A 5,049-nucleotide genomic window follows, 5' to 3' on the forward strand; every position below is an offset into this window, starting at 1 on the left:
TATGAATGATCATTCTAATGTGAGTGACAAATAGGCCCTCAAGAAAAAACAAAAGAAAGTTAGTGAAAATTTCTTTTTTTAAAAAATTCTCACCCCAGAACTGCTTATTGATTTTAGAAAAATGGGGAAGAGAGAGAGGAACATCAGTATAAGAGAGAAACATCAAGCCCTGGCTGGTGTAGCTTAGTGGATTGAGTGCAGGCTTGCGAACCACACAATTGCGGTTCAATTCCCAGTCAGGGCACATGCCTGGGTTGCAGGCCAGTTCCCAGCAGGAGACTCACCAGAGGCAACCATACATTGATGTTTCTCTCCCTCTCTCCTTCCCTTCCCCTGTAAAGATAAATAAATAAAATATTTTTTTTAAAAAAGAGAGAGAAACATCAGTTGGCTGCCTCATGCACCCCAGCTGGGGACAGAACCCACAGTTTAGGAATTTGCCCTGACCAGAAACCAAACCAGTGACCCTTCAGTTTATAGGACAATGCTCCAACCAGCTGAGCCACACTGACCAGGGAGAAAGTGAGTGGACAATTTTTCATGAGAAGTCCAGGTAAAATGATACCAAAAGTTGAATAAGGTGATGAGAAAAATAATAGAAGTAGGTTAAAATAGAGAGAAAAGAAAGAAGCAAAAGGAAAAAGAGGAAGAGAAAGGAAAACAGCAGGTGTGGTAATATTTGACATCAGACAAATCTGAATGCATGACAGAGAAAAACTAAAGGAAATAAAGATGACGCACATTGATAAGAAGTAAAAGTGCACCACAACTCTGTAAAAGTTAGTGTTTTTAATACACCATACAGGAAATAACCAAAACATATGAGACAAAACAAGTAACATCTGACAAAAGTAAAATCGCACTGAAGGTGACAGCGCAAGGACACAGACAGTGACAACTGGGAGGGACTGGGTGACGTGATTCCATGCTTGAGGTGTATGCATCTGATTGGATGTGTGTAATATATTAATATGCAGGAAAATGGATAGACATCAACAGTTTCATTTTAGGAAGGGCAAAATAATAAAAAGGAGAAAGAGATACAATATTGAAGAAATTTCTATAACTTTCTATACCCAAAGAAATGGAGCTAGGAATAATATTAAAGGTAGCAATAGACTTTTATGACATGTTGTGTCTTAACTTCAGTTCTGTCAATCAAAAAGATTGACATGCCGGCTCCATATATTTGCATATTCTCATTGTATTCTTTTTTCACTTTATTATGTGGGGACAACTCTAGCTTAGTCAGTACAGGGTTTTTTTAAAAAAAATTATTAATGTATTACTCTTATTGGGGAAAACCAATTAAGAAGTCCATTAGATTTTACACATAGATACATTTTCATTATCTTACTAGTATATTAGCTTATTATATTCAGAAAACACAGGATTCCAGGTAATTATTACCATCACATTATTTTCTAAATTATAACTTTTATTTTAAAACCTAAGTTCACCACTCAAGCTATGAGAAAATGAACTGACAAGGCCCAAAACATAAATGCCTAGAGGACTAGACAGGTGAGTGATGCAGGTCAGCGGTAAGACAACAGAGTGAAAGGTTCAGAAGCTGCAGTGCGGTGCCTCCTGTCAGAGAAAGGCAGCCACTTCTCAGGGCCAGCCGGCTGCCACCATCGAGGGAGTATAGCCATGTGGATACTCAGGCCCATGTGGCCATGTTTTCTGACCTAGCAAGAGAAAGTCTTAGCTCATCTTTTAATGGAAAATTGATTTGGTAAATAAATCAATATAATTTTTCAACGCCGAACATGAAAAAAAAAGTTCAGGGTCTAGATTGGGCCTAAAGGGTACCAGTTTGATACCCAGCAGTTCTGGATATTTGGACAGACATGTTCATCTCCAGGCAATAACAGGCATGCATTTACAATTAGCCCAGAGAATGTGGGAGAGAAGGGCAACCTTTTAAGTGGTTAACTTGTCTGACTCATACTTTATTCCTATTCATTCTCCACAGCTGACAGTGATATCTTGAGAAGTCTAATTTCTTCAGGTCATGCCTATTTATAACTTCACAATGGCTTGCTACTCCTGGGACAGGACCAACACACGTGAGGCAACCCACGATCTTCACGGTCTTTATTCTGCCTGCTGCCCTAGCCTCATCTCTAACCTCTATCCCTCTAGTTCAATGAGTTCAACCTTACTGGCTCCTTCCAGTTTACCAGGTATTATCTCATTTCCACATAATGTTATATATACCTAGAAGCTAGTCTTCTAGACCATAGCTCAAATACCACTTCCTCAGAATGTTCTTCCTCAATATTCTCAATCTAGTCCTCCATTATATGCTCTGATACATTTGTGTACTTTTTCATTGCTAAGCGTTTATTAAAATCTGAATGTAATAATCTCTTCCATTGGCCTGTGACCTTTGGCAGATAAGGAATATGTCTGTTCTGTTCGACATTATCAACCCAGTGTCTTGCATGGTGCCTAATAAACAGTGGACTTGTATAAAATAACTGATGGATAGAGAGCCATTGAGCATTCCTGAGAATGCTATGGTTTTTATTAGCTTCTATAGATCACGCATGATTTCAGCTTTTTATTTTTAATGAAACAATTAAAGACACATAGGAATATTTAGAAGGCAAAAAGTAAAAATGTCATTTGGATACAAAAACAGATATCCTTTTGATCAATTTTTTACCTTTAGGATGATTTTACTAGATGTTATAAATAAAGTTTATAAATAAGGGAAATTTTTCTAGAGATACGAATTTGAATTATGGAGAAATAAATTTAAGACTAAGTATCATGTCTTCACTGTTAATAATAATAAACATTTTATTCAACATATAACAATAAATTTTTAAAAGAAATGAGTATCCAGCAGCATTAATGGCATTCTTTGTTAAGAATAGCATGCATTATTTTGCACTAAACCTCCTTCCAGGATGCCCTAATGGACCGTGAAGCAGTAAACATTTAGACTTGAATAACTAACCACTCTTCCCTCTGACTCTTTAATTCCTTTTTCCTTTTCTAGGTCTGAGATTGACACTTCATTCACTTTCTCATTTGAACACCCATATCTATCAAGTTTGGGAAGTCCATTCTTTCTCTTTGTTGAGACTTTTCATAGGAAGACTCACTTACAGGCACATCTCAGAGGGTAAAAATGCAACTCTATGTTGTAGCTGGAGTAAAAAGCAGGCACTTCATGGATTTCAGCCACAATTTTCCAAAGAGAAGACTATTCTTGATGCTTTAGAAATGGTGCTTTCAGAAATTGATTCTCTAGGTTTCACCAACTTGCTACTCCTTCATAAAAGCACAGTTTAAAAATCTTTGCTATAGTGTTATCTGTTATGAACACTGATATTTCAAACATTAAAATGTCCTTTGCAATCTTGTTTGTACTTTGTATCTTCAGCATGTAGCTCTAAGGCCCCTTAGGATTTTGAAAAAATCAGATCATCATGTACTTTATTCTGTTAGAGTGAAAGCTTTCAAGTTGAATCCTTAGGAAGTAACTCTTCCTCTTAATAGAAGACTTTTAATAGAAGGAGGTGAGAAGAGGATAAGAAAGCTGTCAGGTCTGTTGGTGATCTTTAATTAGTATCTGTAGGTTTCAGGTGAACTTCTGATGATAGCCCCTTATAACTGAAGTAAACCTCAAGTCATAGTCTATTCATAAGTCCTGTCTCTGCCTCGAGGAAGAATTTACTAAACTCTCACTATCTCTTTCAGAGAATGATTGCAAAGAAAAATTGTCTTTGGAAGTTTCTCTGGTTCTTTAAAAATTCCTATTCTCTTTTCAAAGATATGTATTGAAGTAATGTGGAGGAACCACTCATTAATAAATACGTAATCAATATATTTCAAGATTACACTAGTAACACCAACTTTAGATCTCTCTTCCAGTGAAAGAGAAACATGTACATGACCTTCCCAGTGCATCCTCAGAGCACAATTTGTGACAAGTGTGAATCACCTGGATAGGACGAGGTCATCATTGGTGACCATGCAACAAAACAGAGGACTCTGAAGCAATTGAGCTCATGGTTTTGATCTCATTTTCACAACATTTATTCTCAAACTAAATTTTTTTAATTTATTTTTATTATTGTTCAATTACAGTTGTCTGCATTTCCGCCACACCGCTCCCCCCATGACCCCAGACAAATCCCCCTCCCTCCCTTGTTTCAACCCCCCCCCACCCTTGGTTTTGTCCATGTGTCCTTTATAGTAGTAGTTCCTGAACACCCTTTCCCCCATTATCCTTTCTGACCTCCCCTCTGGTTACTCTCAAATTTTTCTTACTTTCAGTGTTTCTGGTTATATTTTTCTTGCTTTTTTTCTTTTGCTGATTATATTCCAGTTAAAAGTAAAATGATATGGTATATGTCCCTCACCACCTGGCTTATTTCACTTAGCATAATGCTCTCCAGTTCCATCCATGCTGTTGCAAAGGGTAGGAGCTCTTTTTTCTCTCTAAAAATATGGAATGCTTCATGAATTTGTGTGTCATCCTTACACAGGGGCCATGCTAATCTTCTCTGTATTGTTCCAATTTTAGTATATGTGCTGTTGAAGTGAGTACTCAAACTAAAATGTTCACCACTGATAGAATGGACTGTCTGCTTGCCTCTTACCAATTAAAATAGTGAATTTAGTCCTGAATCATGCAGGGTCATTTTCCCAGTCAAAATTGCTAAACTGGAAATGGTATCAATTTCTCCCCAACACCCAAATGAAGTGTCCTCAACATTACTTGTCATTAATAAGGGAGAAAGGAAATCATGTGACAGCAGAATGCCATCTGACATCTCTCCCTCTAGTTCAGTGTGCTCTACCTTTCTATCTCCTTCCGGTTTGCCAGATATTTTCTCCTTTCCACATAACATTAACCTCAAAGACAAGTTCGCAGTGCATTTTACAAACAGACCAGCAAAAAGAATGAGGTCTTTTATCTCCCACTCCATGCAGTTGTGCCTTCACATGGGGAAGCCGAGACCACCTGAATCCCCCTCCACTGGCATTGCCTGTGTTCGTGGGATGACACAAGACCTGCTCGAACCC

At 37.7% G+C, this 5,049-nt stretch overlaps 1 non-coding gene across 1 annotated transcript; it reads right to left on the bottom strand.

The window, feature by feature from the left end:
- Positions 1-4,463: 4,463 nt before the first annotated feature.
- Positions 4,464-4,570, bottom strand: LOC119047973 (U6 spliceosomal RNA). The gene has a single exon (XR_005082234.1). It is a non-coding gene; the product is annotated as a U6 spliceosomal RNA (small nuclear RNA).
- Positions 4,571-5,049: the final 479 nt, after the last annotated feature.

The sequence above is a fragment of the Artibeus jamaicensis genome, unplaced genomic scaffold (genome assembly GCF_021234435.1).
Source record: "Artibeus jamaicensis isolate MK-2021 breed Jamaican fruit bat unplaced genomic scaffold, CSHL_Jam_final contig_465, whole genome shotgun sequence".
NCBI lineage: Eukaryota > Metazoa > Chordata > Mammalia > Chiroptera > Phyllostomidae > Artibeus > Artibeus jamaicensis.